This window comes from Pleurodeles waltl, chromosome 5 (assembly GCF_031143425.1).
Source record: "Pleurodeles waltl isolate 20211129_DDA chromosome 5, aPleWal1.hap1.20221129, whole genome shotgun sequence".
NCBI classification, from domain to species: domain Eukaryota; kingdom Metazoa; phylum Chordata; class Amphibia; order Caudata; family Salamandridae; genus Pleurodeles; species Pleurodeles waltl.
In genome coordinates, this window is record NC_090444.1 from 770917637 (window position 1) to 770935183 (window position 17547).

General features: G+C 48.5%; 1 protein-coding gene across 1 annotated transcript in view; it reads right to left on the reverse strand.

Annotated features, from left to right (window-relative positions):
- The window catches only part of DTD1 (D-aminoacyl-tRNA deacylase 1), a 581115-nt gene that overhangs the window by 116861 nt on the left and 446707 nt on the right, over window positions 1–17547 (reverse strand). The gene's annotated exons all lie outside the window — the stretch shown is intronic.

Genomic DNA, 17547 nt, shown 5'->3' on the forward strand with positions numbered 1-17547 from the left:
GTCTTAACTTGGCGCTTCCAGTGCTCGCTTTATGTGGTATATCCCAGGGTGAGATGCGCTGCACAAACAATCTATAAGGTACTTGTTGTTACTTCTAATCCTTCTAGGCCCCCTCAGACCCACCTCCCCAGTTCAGCTAATCCTCCGTGTGCAATCACAAGCAAAGGGAGCGGTGCCGGTCTCCTTTCTCACTAAGGGCCATATGTACGAACACATTTTCCCATAGACACAGAATGGGCAAAACTGCTTGCTACATCTGGCCCTAAGTGATTTATATACCACCATGTTCTTGAAGAGAAATGTTTTTAGGGATGGGTAGTTGGGGAATAACACGAACAGAGTTCAAGGACAACAGGTGTGTAAAAGGAGATCAAAATGAAAACTCGAACTATGCGGCACGGTAGTCTAGAGGGGTATGTCTAGTGGGGTATTCCCGGTTAAGAATGTATCTTTGTAAAACTATTAAGTTTACAAATAATAGCATGTGAGAACTGAAGCCTTTTTGGAGGAGACTAACATTACTAAGAAGGAGAGCGGACCATGAAACACTTCTCGGCCAAAGCAGTTTGATTTATACCTTAAAATGCAGCAATCTTAGGTAATGCTTTTTCTCATAGGTCGTGGAGGTTGTCGGTAAAACGAGAGAAAGCCTCAGTAGTCCGATCCAGATTTATTTGGGGGTTCTAGGGTTTATTTTTATCAGCCCCTCCCTCCTTACCAGAGGCATGCAAACATTTCTCGTCATGAGGAAAGGCAAGTATAATGCCATAAGTTACTTCATGATTATTGAAGTGCCCATGAAAGCAGCAAGGTTTTACAGTTTAGTCACTAATTGCATAAGAAGTTGCGTTAGCAGTTGAAATGAAAGGCAGTGTCCCTCAGGGGCGGCTGGTGAAGTTTGAAAGTGGTGGGGCGTAAAATGAACTAACCTATATATATATGACTATAACCTGGTTTATATGACTATGTTTTGGGGGGGTTGGCCCCCAGTAGTGACTTCATTGTAAAAGAAAAAGGGTGTTTACATAAAGAACATATTTTTTTTAAACTGCTACAATATACTACCATTGGAAACCACACAATTAATTTTCTTTTTGAGTACTTTATTGTTTTAGCTGAGAATATTTTTATCAAGCTATGTGAACAGTCGTGTTTTTAAAGGATATTGGGCCACTAACAGTGGTAAAAAACAATATAATTTACAGATTACTATTTGGAACTAGGACTCTTTTCAGTCAAGTGTTGTGAAAGTTAATGTCACATTGGGCTGCAGCCTTTATCAAAACTGGAACACATTTATTAGGCATATCTGCAGTGATGTAGGCATAGATAGACAAGCTGTGGTTTGTCCCTCTCCCCCAAATGGCTATTCTACAAGAGTGCTGTGAATGATGCACTTCAAAGCACACTGTAACAGTAACATTCAAAAGAGGATGGGATTAATAAACAACTTTGAAAGGGCTTGGTTATTCTCCCTCTGTGAAAGTTGTTTCACTGTCCATAGTGTAAACTGTCATTATAACATATACTTTCATGCACGGGCAAAAGCTATGTGAGAATAAGGTTACAGCTCAATATGTTTCAAACACAATGGTACTGTGAATGCTTTCATGGCAATATGTAATTTGCCTGCTGGGCACTATGAATGCAAGTATTGAAGCATTTTGGTTACTTCACTCTTCTTCTGAGGCGTCAGTCTGTGATATCAGGAACCTGAGGACAATAGGTAAAATAACATAACATATTTTTATTTGAAAACTTACATTTACCCATTGGGACTCATTGGCACTCACCAATAGTTCCTTATCGATACCCAACTTAGTGGTACTCATGTCATTTGCCTCGACTGGTGGTGTGTAAATATCTTTCTTGACTTAGAAAGAAATACTTATTGTACTGGTTTTTGTGGTGTTGGGGGAGGGGGGGGTTGAATTAAAGCAACAGCAAGAACAAATAATGCATTTAAAAGCATAATGTCCACATTAATTGGCCTGTAGTTTGGAGTTCTGAAGGGGCAGGAAACAAATCTGTTGCCAGGCAAGTCTTATGCTCCCACAAGTTTTCGTATTCACCTTCCCCAAGAAAACTTTGAGACAACTTTAGCAAAATAGTAATTTTTAGCACAATCTCCCTAAATTGGCTATAGAGCTGTTTGCATTGTGGACAGTATAACAAGTATTGTTATGCAATACCACACGCCCTATCATTTCTCAAGATGTATGTTGCTTCTATCCTCACAAAGGGCCCTATTTCAAAAGATACATTTGGTCATAACCCTAGGTTTATGAGAAAAAAGATTCCTGGTAGATGTAAATTCATTTATGGTGGCATCCTCAACCAAACACGAGCAATATGCCTTCCAAACGGAGCATGAATTATCAATCAGATATAAGCTAAAATGTCACAGTGGGCAAAAAAAAATGATGGACTGGAATGCGGCTCTGACTGATCACCAGTGGCTGAGGTTAATTCAAGAATCCCATCTTTCACCTTGTTGTTTGTTTCAGTTGATGCCCTAAGTGTACTGGGTATCTTCAGTTGTGGGTCGCATGTTTACTGTGCCATCGGACTCAGTCTACACCCTACTGATGAGGTCCACATAGGGTGAAGCTAGTCTAATATGGCTCATGTTATCTTTAAAAGGGTGTCATTCCTAGAAGTTCTAGCTAGAGTGACATGATGGGTGACAAAACGATAAATGGGAATGTAGCGAGAGATATGCCCAGATGCTGAGATTAATTCAAGCATTCGATTCATCGCCTTGTTTTTTGTTGCTTCCTCTTATAGCAGAGAAGGAAAGATCAGAGGAGTAATTTGCCTCAGCAAGGGTTGGTGTATGCACCTCTCATCGCTCATGCAAATCTGCTGAGGTTTTCTTTTTTCCATGTAAGGCCCATCAGCAATGCACATTGGAAGTGCAGGCAAACGAAGGGGTGAGATCTAATTTCAACAAGGGCAATTTATGGAACACATAGCATCTTAGCCATAAGCAATGCAGTTGCAGTGTTCAAACAGGATCAGCTTCAGGCAGAAGCATGTTCTACCTTCATCCCAAAATGATACAGACGTGCAGAATGTAGGGAGAAGCACTGCTTTCTGCTGCATAACAGATAACCAGGAGCATACCCTTCTGTTACATTATGCAGATTTGTATCACCAGGCATGGTATCCTGCCACCCCTAACTGCTGTACACTGTAGGAGCTCTGCCCAAACCCCCAGTTGAGACACCTGTTCACTGGAAGCACATGTGCTGGCTCCAGTGTAGCATCTTGACACCACAGGAACATGTGGTACCTAAGCCCCAGCTGCTGCAATATCAGTGCCCCTTAGAAGCTTGTCCTGCCTTCATCCCCACCTACCTGTGCACTGCAGGGACATCACCTCATTATATTTTCGCAATTGGCTGCAGCACCTGGGCATTGCATGAGTTTGCCCAGACATCTCCATCACCCTCATCCATGTGCCCTGCACTCAATCCAAACAGCAGCATTATGTGCGCTACTTCCTTAGCGTGCACTGTCCTCTCTCCACTTCGAGCCAGAATATGTGTAGGCATTGCAGAAAAAGCTTGCCCCATCCTTATTTAACCAGAAAGCACCAACAGTTTGCGTTCACCATGTCCAACATAACACCTTGATTCTGCTCTCTGGAGAGTGACTGTGACTGCACTTAGCCACATCTACTGAAGCTGCTCTAATACTTTGGTGACTTTAAATGCAGTGTGTTTAACCAGTCTCTCCCTAAACCTTATAACAACTCATCTTCCTCTCGGTGTGACTTCTCAGTTTGCACTTTTCTACTCCCCTCGAACTCTTCCTGTTTATCAACTTGCTCATACGTTTTCTCAATTTGCCCGTTCTTTATCTCTCTATTATGCACTTTCCACAAGCAAAATAGGTTTACATCCTGTAAAGTTGTTAGTTTGTCGAAAAGAAAATGTCTAAAAACCTAGACGGAAAAGTTTGTTGCTGCTGACATCTGCCTATCAGGCGTTCAAATCTCGGAAAGGCGATTTCAGCTTTGTTCTCACAGGATAATTGAAAGGATGGCTCACATTGGGTGACAATAATATCTGTTACTCACAGTGCTTTGAGGTGCGCTATTTTTTGCAGTATTTGTTATAGCGCAATCATTATTCTATGGCGTTAGAGCACTTTACAACAGCTGCAGACTACGTTACACATTTCATTTTCTTTTTAAGGCAACAAGAGATTATAGGGGTCATTTTGACCCTGGAGGTCCGAGACCGCCAGGGCTAAAATGACGGAAGCACCGGCAACAGGCTGGCGGTGCTTCCTGGCCTATTACGACCGCAGCGGTATTCCGCCACTTTTGCCCCCGCGGTGATAATCCGCCTGGGCAGCGCTGCTTGCAGCGCTGCCCAGGGGATTACGAGTCCCCGACCGCCAGCCTTTTTCTGGCGGTACGAACTGCCAGGAAAAGGTTGGCGGTACAGGGAGTCGTGGGGCCCCTGGGGTCCCCTGCACTGCCCATGCCACTGGCATGGGCAGTGCAGGGGCCCCCTGACAGGGCCCCATGCTGCTTGCAGCGCTGCCCAGGGGATTACAAGTCCCCGACCGCCAGCCTTTTTCTGGCGGTATGAACCGCCAGGAAAAGGCTGGCGGTACAGGGAGTCATGGGGCCCCTGGGGGCCCCTGCACTGCCCATGCCACTGGAATGGGCAGTGCAGGGGCCCCCTAACAGGGCCCCATGCGGCTTTTCACTGTCTGCTATGCAGACAGTGAAAAGCGCAACGGGTGCAACTGTCAAAGGGGATAACCCCCTGCTCATCAAATAAATATCCCACCCTTTTGCAGCCCCCCTCATACCATCGACGCAATGCTTCAGACTGTAGGCCCGGACCAAAATCAGGGTTCGCACCCAGGGGAGTCATTGGGGACGGGAAGGTCATCAAACCCACCCTGCCGGCCACCCGATCCCACACTCTCATCGAAACTTCCGTGACCGGGGATATATACAGCCCCTGCGCTCTGTGACGGCGCTTATGCCAGGGTTCCTTCCATATGTGAGAGCCAGCCACTGCCTGGTCCATGAAACACCAATGCTTCTCAGAAGACGGTCGGCTCCATTCCAAAAGGAAACGCAACTGTGTTGCTTGGAAGTATCGAAGGAGGCAGGGGACCACCAGACCCCCCTCCCTCTTGGGGCGATACAGCACCTGCTGCGATAACCGCACTGCCTTCCCTTCCCATAAAAATCTTAGAACCGCCGTTTGGAGGGTCGCTATCGTTCGTGGCGGGGGCTCCAGCGGGAGAGCCTGAAACAGATAGAGTATACGTGGTAGGATGGTCATCTTCACTGCCGACACCCTGCCCAGCCAGGACAATTTGAGTCTCCCCCATGTCTCTAAGTCGCGCTGCATCTCCCGGGTTAGTTTCTCATAGTTCAACGATGCTGTGCGGGCGACTGTGGAGCCCAGCTCGATCCCCAAGTACGGAAGCCCCGAGGAGGACCATATAAAGTGGAATCGGCCTTCAGGTCCCTTTCATGCTCCGCACTGATAAACTTGCCCATAGCCTGAGATTTAAGCATTTTCATTCGGATCCCCGAGACCCGTCCAAATTCCTCTAAAACACCCATTAGCGCCGGCAGTGAGGTCATAGGCTCCGCCAGAGTAAGGATGATGTCGTCCACGTATAGCAATATGAGATGTTCATCCCCCCCAAACTTCACGCCCGTGATCTGAGGGTTGTCCCGGAGCATCTGTGCCATGGGCTCCATGTAAAGCGCGAACAGGAGGGGCGAAAGCGGACACCCCTGCCTGGTCCCTCTTTGGACAGCAAATGGTAAAGAAAGCGTCCCATTAACTCAAACCGCCGCCCGAGGTGCCTGAAAAATAAAGCGAATCCATGCCATGAAGCCCGGACCCAGTCCGAAGCGCTCAAGCACCTTGAACAGGTATGGCCAATAAACCCTATCAAAAGCCTTTTCAGCATCGATAGATAGGAAGAGCGCTGCCCTACGAGAGCGTTCGGTTTTATCCAAGAGATGAAGCAGTCGCTTGGTATTATCGCTACACTGTCTGTGCAGTATAAATCCTGCTTGGTCGGGATCCACAAGCCCCGGCATATAATGGTTGAGACCGTGTGCCAAAATGCCAGTGAATAGTTTGGCATCAATATTCAGGAGGGAGATCGGCCTGTACGAGGCGCGTTCCTCGGGGTCCTTCCCCGGTTTCGGGATAACCACGATAGTAGCGTCTAACATGCTAGGCGTAAGAGTGCCCGTTTGACGAAAGTAGTTAAAGAGTCGCACAAGAACGGGAACAAGTTCCACACAGAAGGATTTATAAAAAAGCGCAGAAAAGCCATCGGGCCAGGTGACTTCCCGGTCTGCAACCGAGCGATCGCTGATATAACCTCCTCTGCCCTTATAGGTTGATCTAACGAGGTTGTCTCTGTTACAGTCAAGGGAGTAATTGCTATACCCTTTAAGAAGGATTCTGGAGTTAAGGTGCCGGGCTCCTCAGCCCTGTATAGACCTCGATAGAATTCCGCAAAAGCCTCCGCTATTTGGTCGCTCGCACGCGCTTCTGCTCCCGAGGGGGAGCGCACCATTTTTATCATTGACGCTGCGCGCTGCGCTCTCAACCTATGTGCCAGTAGCTTCCCGCACTTGTTACTTCCTGCATAATACTTTTGTTTGAGGCGGACTACCGCATACTCTGCCCTATCCCAATCCAACCTCCTCAGTTGCTTCCTCACTTTCTCGAGCTCTCGACATATTCTAGGAGCACCGGTGTGTTTATGTGAACGCTCCAACACCCTCACTCGCTGCTCTAGGTCCTCCCTGAGATGACTCCTTGCTTATTGTCCCTAGAAGAAAGCAACATCACCTCGCCCCTCAAGACAGCCTTCAGTGCCTCCCACAGTGTTGCAATGCTTATTGTCCCATCATAGTTAAAGCTAAGATAATCTGTTATTGCCCTTCGGATCGCCTCTAACGTTGCACCGTTCTGAAGCATTGAGTCCCTAAATCGCCACCCCGATGCACTGACCCTCTCCATGTCCATGTGAATCTCAACTGTAACAGGGGCATGATCTGACAGGGCCCGCGGCTCAATCGCTGAGTCTCTAACCCTGGGGAGAAGCTCCTGACTTGCCAGAAAAAGGTCCAACCTAGCATATGTTTTAGTTGCTGATGAATAAAAGGAATAGTCCCTCAACGAGGGGTGCGCACTCCTCCACACATCCACCAGGCCACACTCACTCAACCACTGCCGACCTGCATCCGACAAAGACCCCCGTCCATCACCAAATTAAAATCACCCCCCAGCAATACAGCACCATCTGGGGATTGGAGCAGCAGAGTCAAAGCCTGTCTTAGGGAAGGTTTCCTGCTGGGAGTTAGGTGCATATAGGGAAGCGATCGTGAAACCCAGTCTAAGCCTCATGGCCAAAAGCCTCCCTGGAACCTCGTGCAATTTTGATATAACTTCCCCCAGGAATGAGCGTGATAAAAGTATCACCACCCCTGCATTCTTTGATGGTAGCGAGGACCAGAACTGCCTGGGGAACCACTTAGAGCGCATACGGTAAGTATCTTTGAAGACAAGGTGCGTCTCCTGTAGGAGACATATATGACTCCGCGATCTCTCTAAGGCTGACAGGATGGCTAGCCTCTTGGTAGGGTTATTGAGCCCCCTAACATTTAAACTTATACATTTAATGGTCATAGCCTATACTGAGGGGAACAAGCAGAAGAGGCAGGAGCACGACAGAGGACTACCCCCTACATTAAGATCTAGACCACCTAGCACACTCAGGCCTGAGGGTGTCTCTACAAAGAGCCAGTATCGCAGGGAAACCCAACAACAGACAACTAATAAGCACAACAGGTGCATAGGACGCAGAAGTCCTCGGTCGTCCATCCTCGCGAGGTGAAGTCTCCATGGGGCAATATATCCAACCATGCCAGGTAACCAGGTCCATCGCCCCCGCCGCCCCGACCCTCTTCGACGATCAGCGTGTTGTTAGCAATGCGGCCAAAAGCAATCACGGGCGCCCCCGGGTGTCCACCCTAGGCTGAAGTTCCGGCGGCCACATTGTTCAAAGCGGATTCTCTCTCTGATCTCAGCTCCGAGGCCGTCGGGCGCTGCAGCTTTCTTTTCTTCTCTTTTCTCTGCCAACGAGGGCCCCCCGCCGGCAGGATCGCCCCCTCGCTCGCCCCCGGCCTATATCCTCCAGCCCCAGGACACGGCTGGCTTCCCAAACGGATTTCACTTGCCAGAGCTGCTCCTCCCAGCGGAAGACCAAGCGGAACGGGTAGCCCCAGGAATAGGACAGGTTGTGCGCTCTCAAGTGATCCGTGATCGGTCTGAATTCTCTCCGCCTCTGCAAGGTCCGCACGGATAGGTCATGAAATAGTTGGAGTTCATGCCCTCGAACGAGTACATGCTGAAGGTTGCGGGCCCGCTGTAGAATCTTTTCTTTAAGAACAAAATTATGGAGACAGGCTAAGATGTCCGGAGGGTGGTCTCCAGGGCCCCCAGCACGCCCCAGGACCACCGATCCAGGACCACCTCCTGTGTCTCGTCCGTGCCAAGCAGAGAGCTAAACAGGTCCACCACGTAACCCCCAATGTCCTCCTTTTCAGCACCAACCGAAGCCCCTCTAACACGAATATTTTGTCACCTTGAGCGATTTTCCAAATCCTCGACCGCCATCTGGAGGAGGTCCTGCTGCTCTCGGAGGTGGACTACCTCCTGTTGCAGGCCCGCCACCTCTTCACCGCGAGGGATCTCATTATCCTCTAGCAGCGATACACGTTCACCCAAGGAGGTAACCTCTCCTCGTAACTCCTTCACCTCCTGTGAGATGTCCCTACGCAGCTCTTGGATATCGCCCCGGAGCGACTCAAACAGGGAGGTCAGAAAGCCCTTCGTGACGGGAGAACTCTCCTCTGGATCTGTCTCCACCCGACTCTCCAAGGCCCTCGTCCCAGGTAAGTCCTCCGCCATAGTCCCAGATGTCAGGCGCGCCCCTGCCAGAATTTCCCTCACTAAGCGCTCACATTTGGATTTTGATGTGGCCATGGCGCACCGGCCTGGTCACGCCTCACCGGTTCGATCCCACAGGGCCTCCAGGGTCTCCGTCTGAGGCCGATCAGTATATGCCACCCTGTCCGAGACCGCGCCTGGATCCAACCCTGAGCAGCCACCACCTACAGCGATCCGCTCCTGATGCCTTTTCCCACGTGTATGCAGGACCACACTTATTGAAAGTTTAAATGTTGGAGTGAAGCAGCCCGGGGGCCAGGCAACTGGGCCCCTACCTTCTATCGGGGCCTCACGCTTCCACAAGGCCCCACTCCAAGGCGCCAGAGTGAGGAGGCCCCGTCTGCAGCCCCCGATCCGATGGCACATGAGGGAGCGCCCCTCTCCCTCAGGGCGCTCAAGCCTCTTGGGGCCGGGGCCCGCAGCACAATCCAGTTGCTCTGGGGCCCAGAGTGAGCCCCCAATCCCTCGGCGCCACGCTCAGAAGGGCCGCCGGGGAAGGGCCCGTCCCGCGGCCCAGGCAGCCTCTCGCGCCGCTCCGCAGCCCCGCCCTGACTCTGGGGCCGAACTCCGCTCCCCCCGCGGGTGCGGCGCAGCCCCGACCCGGCCGCCGCCGAGCGGCAAGAAACCCCCGGGGGAGCCACACGATTCGGGGGGAGCCTTCAGCCTTCCCCCAGACGGGCCACAAGGCACTTTGCTTGATCGAGGCGGCGGAGTGCTGGCGGGCACGTCTTAGCGCTCCGCCATCTTGGACATGCCCCCCAAAAATGCATTTTGGTATGTATCAAGTCCAATTTGCAATTCGGTAACTTGTTACTGAATTGCAAATTGGATTTGCAACTACATACCGATTCGGTATTAGGCAGGGTCGTGTCAAGGGCTTCCCTTCCTAATACCGAACTGCAGAGGTATGTATGATTGTTTTGTGACCGTGAATGCGGTCGCAAAACAATTGCAGTTAACACCAATTTCAAATTGGTGCTAACCCATTCACAAAGGGTATGGGGTCCCCAAGGGGCCCTTACTTTTGTGAATTCAGGCGAAAACATTTTTAAAGAAAAAACTTGTCATTTTTTTTTTTAAATGTGTTCCTTTAAGGAAAACAGGCTGCAAAAAAAAAAAAAATGCTTTATTTAAAAGCAATCACAGACATGGTGGTCTGCTGAGCCCAGCAGGCCACCATCCCTGTGATTGTAGCCATTCTCAATGGGGCGCAAACTGCAACCTACCTCATGGATATTAATGAGGTAGGTCCATCTGCGAGCCCTTGCGAATCGCTATATGAAACTCCTGGAGTTTCATACATTCCAATAGTGATTACTTAATTGCAATTCGCAGAAAATTGCAATTTGGTAATCGCTATTGGAATTACTGATACATCTGCCCCTTTTTATCTAACGGCCCAAAATTGCACTACAGGGCCCATGGGTCAAATTGCACTACATCCATCATATTGGCATGCTGCCACTATACGAACAACCGTACTTAAAATAACTCTTTATGATTGGTGAGTTAAGAGTTTTTTTTTTTGAGCAGTGGAGAGAGTCAACATTGCTAAGCTTACTATGCCAAGTCCGAGGCAGATGGCAGATGGCAGATGTGGTCAGGTTTCACTAGTTATGCATTTTGGAGGAACATAAGGGCTTTTTTCCCTAGATACACCTCACACACACTGACTCACAAAGAGTAGCAAACTGTGATTACTATTAGCTACGTACAATTTAAGTAAATTATTTGTTTGTTTGAAGCAGCAGTCACTATGACCATGGGAAAATGGCACTCACGTGCAAACCTGCCAACACTAGAAAGAATTGATGAGGTACATATGGTGGAGGCATTATGGGCCAGTCTCCTCCCATAGTAAATAAGTCTCTGCTCCCAAGTTAAGAACTATCTGCAGATTCCCTTTACACTTACTCATGCATTTGTGGTTGTGTAAGTAACACCTGCTACCACTACCAAGTTCACTCTAAATTGTTATCTACCTCAGCAGAATAAAGGCTGGGTAAACAGAGGCCTGCATGTTGGTAACTGCCCAATTGTACCTTATTTGTGTGTACGAAAACTTAAGCATCTTTTACTTTTCTCCTTAGGTTTAGCATCCATCACCAGAAACAACTTGCCAACATAAAGCAATGCCCAACTCTTTCTGCTGCATTCACCGTGGAAGGGCCAGTTTCACTGATAAATACTGTCTTTTCCTGGAGCGTTTGTGTTATTGAGGCCCCCACTCACAAAGTACATAAGCATTGCAGTGCCTCAGTCAAAATGCACATGACAAGCAGGTGATTTCAGCCTGTTCCCAGGTGATGCACAACAATACAGCAGTGTGTTCCACAACACACTGCAAGGTACACCCTGCGCAACACGCCAACATGCTACAAACAATGTCAATTAAACAAGAATGCAGCGCTACGGTCAGAGCTGCCAACTATAAGCCTGGGGAGAGAAGTTCAGGTCTCGGCATTAGCTCAACATCCTGTTATTCTGGTTAAATCACTTAGGGGCTGATTTAGATATTGGCAGATGGGTTACTCCGTCACAATGGTGACGGATATCCCATCTGCTGAAATCTAAATCCCATAGAAAATCCACAAACACCACAACCATCACCACCATGCATCAAATATTATAGCTTGCCTAACTAAATACATAGCAGCAAGCTTATACATAAGTAGTACTACTCCTTGGGACACACTGCAAGCTGCAGATGCCATCAGCATGAATGTCCACACACCACATTTCCATTGCAACCCTTTCCAAAGCCTGCTTCCCCTACCACAGCGCAAGCAACCAATAAAGAGCGCTTACTCTTTAACCAACATCCCAGCTCCTAAAAAGTTATGGCATAGAAGAAAAACTCTTGCTGATTCTCTTTGTACCTCCAGATTCAGAAAGCTTCAATTAAATCTGGCAGTGTGTCCCACATTTTTTAAGGGTTGTTTTATTATTGTTTTGAAACGTTAGGCAAAGGAGAAGGGGAAGAAAACAGAAACAACAGACAGAAGGAGGCAGGGACAGGAAACAAACAAGACACAGCGGTAAAGGGAATAAACAAAAGTGAGCTGGGGTCGTGGGTGGGGAGACCGTTGGGATGAACAAGTAAAGGAGAGCAGGGGTGGGGTCGTGGGTGGGGAGACCGTTGGGATGAACAAGTAAAGGAGAGCGGGGTGAGTTAAAAATGGCACAGAGCTAGCAGGGCTTGCTGGGTTAAAAACAGAAAGCAGGGAGAAGGACGGAGAATGCATACATGTACTTTCTAAGAGTGCTTGTCAAAAATTTAAAAAAAGAGTATGTGCTGCCTGTGGAACACTTGGTCCATTCTCCATGGCATAGATGAAGACTCCGACACCAGGAGGAAGCCAGAAGCCAGGAAGTGCCTCTGACCAGGAGAGTGGAATTGAGCCAACCAATGGTAAGTAAAGGTAAGTAATGGGCAGCCTCTAAGACCCTTTTAAGATTTTTTTTTTATTACAACATTACTACAAGGAAGTCAGATGTTTGAACTCTTCACATAGCGCAACCTGATGGTATGCACTTGCTAAATCAACAGCAGAAAAGCCTTGTTCCAGCAAGTATTAAAACAATCTCATGAAGATTATTTAGAGGATGCCTATCTGCCCAATTCTCATTGTTAAGACTATGCAAGACAACCCACAAACGCAGTTCACCAAAACTTTATAATGAAATACCAACAGAGGATACACATGGAGAGGATTAATTAGGTTTCATTATGCTTTTCTTGCCAAATCATTTAACGTATCTTTCAATATCTCGAGGTAAGCCAAAGGCACATTTCTTACCTTGTGCCTAACCGGAACAACATCCTTTTTCAAGATAACTTTTTTTACTTGAATCCCTCACACTTCCCTAACGTATCTTAACGTAAAAGCAGACTTTACCTCAGATACCAAACCAGAGCTTTGTCAATCTGGTATTATAGAGTAAACATGCAGTTAAACACTGGGATCCAACCTTATACCCCATTTTCTGAGGGTAGGGCGAACCTAATATGGCATCTTCTTTAAATTACCTCTTGTTTTCCTCCTTTCAAATTCCACATCTGAACACATATAACCCTCCAAGTCAATTTTGTGACCTGGATACAAACCGGATTATAAATCAGGAGAATGTATTGTGTAATTGCTCCATAAGTGAATAAATAATTAATTCCCAGTGATGCTATACCAAGCACAAGAATCCACCATTACTGAAATTGGTTTCCATCAATAACTAAAATACATTTTGGAAAACCTTTACATTTGATCCTTTATACGCAAAAAAAAATGATGATTAATATCATCCTCCTCCTGCTCAGCATATGTGACACCATTAATCTTGTTAAATGAACCAGTTTTACACACTCTGACAAAATGTCCATTTTGTTCTTTACACTTAATGCACATTTTATCTAAAGCAGGCCATCCCTTGAAATTTCCAGCATGGTAAAAACTTCCTAAAACAAACAGAACCATTTTTCCTTTTTATATACTAATGTTCATATTTTTTTCTGGTTTTAGTGTGAACAGTATTCTTTAGGCTACTAACATCTGCGCTTTCAACCATAGCTTTCATTCATACATTTTTCAAATTATTCAATCCCTTTGATAATACTTATAATGGTAGACAAAGAAGTTTCTGTTTCTGCCAGTAGTCTCTCCTATAATTTATAACGGTTTTCATCATTATTTGGTCTCTCAACCCGTGTTCACAGGTAATCTTGATAATGTTGATAATGTTGTAAAGCAGACACATATCCTTCAATTGTTTCATCTTCTTTTTGTGCACGGAAATAGAACTTAAATATTTCCATCATGATATTTATCCTTTCTCCAAATAGCGTGCTCATTTCTTTTATGGCCTGGTCAACAATATTCATATCAGGGACTTGGCCTGGCTGGCTAATATGGTGGCCGCATCCTAAGTGAGCTCTTGGCGGCATCCTAATTACCTAATGAAATCCTACACCACACTCCACCTGTACCAAATGCTGAGGGCCGCCACATAGTGTTCTCCCTCGGGAAACCTTCAGGATGTCTTTCCCGGTGGCTGTGGCCAGTGGACTGCCAGAGCACGCAGAGGCCTGGAGCGGGCCAGGAGGATGTGTGCTGGGCCGGCTTTGTGGCCTAGCGCTGAGGCCTGTTGCGGTGGGCCGAAGACCTGGGCGATCCCGGTGACCACAGCGTGGCAAATTGGTTGGCAATCTAGGGCATCTGTGGAGTGGTGAAGAGTCACGGCGACCTAGCAGCACTAGAGGAGCCACAGGTGGACTGGCTTTATGGATTGCCTAGGCAAGCGCCTGCTAGCAGGGAGTGTGGCCCGATCAGGGCCTAGTGATCGCGGCATTCCCCGGGTGCGGGAGACACTACGGCCTCCATTCACTGCAGTAGGTGTGCTGCAGGGGATTGTCCCTCGCCCCGATTTGCCCAGAATGCTTGGGAGAGTGGGGCCCTCCATGTATGGGGGGGGTGGCAAAGGCTGGGGGTGACGCTGCTCAGCCTGTGGGGGGTAGTCTGGTGCAGAGTTGGCCTGGGCATCACCCCTGGCACTGGAAGAGGAGGCCCGGGAGGCATAGGGTCACACAGTCCTTTCTGGAGCAAACACCACATACCAGGTACGGCACTGAGTACAACTGACTCTTGGGTGTGTCGCTGGGCCCTCGCATGACACTGGGCAGGTGATATGCAGCCCAAGGCATGCAGGTGAGGCCCCGTAGTTGGGCTGTGGCCACAGGATTGATCTGCACTGGCCTCCCGGTGGTGGGCGGAGCCACTGCTGCTGGGCCTGGTTGTGTGGCACCCTCCTGGGCCACGTGGGTGCCTGAACTGTGGTAGGCCCTGAGCCTGCTCTTGGGGAGACTGCTGGTGAGGCTGGGTCGGCTCCCTGCCTTCACACGTGTGCTGCCAGTGAGAAGTGGATTCTACAGTTGTATCTGGGACAAACGTGTAGCCCTGTGGCTGGGTCTTGGCAGTGTGATCTCTTGTGCAGCAGCCTGGCCTCCCCTTCCTGCTGTGGGCTGGAGACGCCTTCCTCTGCTGCAGCTGCCCCTGCATCTTGATGGGGTGGCCCTTTTCAACTCTGGTTCCCACGTGGGTGATTCTGTCCTTGCTTGACTACTCATGAAGCCCCACGAGAATCGCGGTGGGGGCCAGGTGGGTCGATCATGCCCCCAGAGGGGCTCATGGCATTGAGGACTCCATACAGCCTTTAGTCATCATGACTAAGGACAAGGTGCCTACTGCAGCCAAGCAGAACATTCTGGACAAATTCTGGACAAATTTGCCCAGCAGGAAGGAAATACACTGCCACCAGCCATCAATAAACTGACTGGGTAGGTACTCAACAAAGCAGCACTCCTCGCAGCTATAACCCAGTCTCGGGACATGCTCAACACCAAGATTGGAGCTGTGGCTCAGACTTCACTCTACTCTGCCAGGACCTATGACGTGCATGGAGAGGATCACAGAGATTGAAACCAGGATATCGAGGGTTAAAGACTCAGTCAGGGTTTTACAGCAGAAGGTATCTACCCTGATGGTGGTTTCCAAGTAGCTGACAGCACAGGTGAAGGACACGGAGGGTCGCACACAATGAAATAACTTACGATTCGTCTGCTTTCCGGAGGGGTGTGAGGGCCTGACCATGGATGCGTTCCTATCCTCCAGTCACTGCTGTCTGCATAAACTCTCTTGATCTGCTTTGTCGCAGAGCAGGCCTATCGGGCACACAACAGGAAACCAGCCTCCCCCCACCTCTGGGCTCAACCGAGTCCTGTGATCCCCAAAATACTGAACTATATCGATAGAGACAGTATTCTAAAGTTCACCAGATCCCAAGATAAACTCATGTTCCAATCGCACCACATTATGACTTTCCCAGACCACACACGTTTGGTGCAGCAGCAACGCTAATGCTTTACAGCTGCCAAGCAGCGTCTCCAGAGAGCTTAAGCTTCAATATATGCTTCTCTATCTGGCACGGCTACAGGTGGTGTTCAATTCCCAAATGTTTTTTTGATTCTCCGGAGGAAGAGTTTCGCTGGACTGAGGAACAAGTGGCGCTAAAACTCCCAAACCCCGCCCCTCATGGACTCTGATTTGTCCCAGGGAGAGGGAAGAGATCGCCCAACTAAGACACCATTGAAGCAAAGACATAGATCCAGATTCTCCTGGATGACCTCCCGGAAAGATGGGGTGTCCTGAACTTGATCAAAAGCTGTCCAGTGAGGGAACCACACTTGCAGCTTCCTGTTCTACACAAGCAAGGGAGAAGTTATATACTGTTTGAAATGTAATTTGCTTGTTGCAGTGTGGGCCCACAGCATACCTACCGCCAGCCACTGAGACAGCTGGTTTACGTACTCTAGTGCCCTTTAATAGTTGGAATGGGAGGATGTTGGGTGCGATCCTTGGAGACCCTGCACTGGGGTCTCTGGCTCATGCATACCACAATAGATGCTTCACGTTCATTGAAGTATAGGGGTGGTGGAATTTAATTGTTAGTTTACTCTGGGATGTTACCTGGTTTGTTTCCACATTGCACATGGACCTACCTACTGCCCACACTAGTGTCCCAGCTCCTCTCGTGTGTGCCCTACCTTCCCAGACCTTAAATGCACGACATGAGTTCTGAGGTCACACTAGGCTTTCTCTGAGTTATGTCCTGGAATCTCCGGGGCCTACTGGACAACATTAAAAGAGGGACTGTCCTGAAACATACCAAAAGGTTAGGGCGGGTGTATTGCTACTGCAGGATACACCTTATGAGCTCTAAAGTTCCCAGCCTTGCCTGGTATTGTTATGATCGGATCGACCACTTGGGGTTTACCAGGGGCTCCAGAAGCACATGTATCCTAATACAGAGGAGGATTCCCTTGAAGCACACTAGGAGGCAGACTGTATAGGGGGGTATATAGTAGTCTCTGCCTCAATCTACGAGGAACCCCTCACCATTGGTAGCTTGTAAGCCCCCCCCTCCGCAGGGTGAGTCCTTTGTCGATCAGGTGTGGGGGGAGACCATGCTGAGGGCCTATCTGTTCCTTGGAGGTAGTTGGAACGCAGTCATGAACCCCTCAGAGAGACATGGCAGAGCGGGTGGGGCCTTGGATATGGGGAAATCTAGACTTACATCCATTACAGCAGTTCTAGGTTTAACAGATGTGTGGAGGGTCCACCACTCATTGGACACAGCATACACATATTTCTCACAGACTCATGGCTTGTTTTCTTGCCTTGACTATTTATTCATCTCCAAAACGTATGCCCATAGGGTGGCAAAAGTGGATATCCTGACATGAGGGTTGTCTGATCACTCCCCTGTTGTTCTCCACACTCTGGTGGGAACCCAGGGGACGAAACTTCGGTGGTGCCTCTCTCTGTGGCACTTACAGAACCCACCATACAGGCTGCATATGTCTTGGTCCATTGAGGATTACTTCCCCCTTAACTCAGACATGACACCATCAGTGACTGTACTATGGGAAGCCTTTAAGGCCAGCTTACGTGGTGTAGATATTAGCTTCAATGTCGGA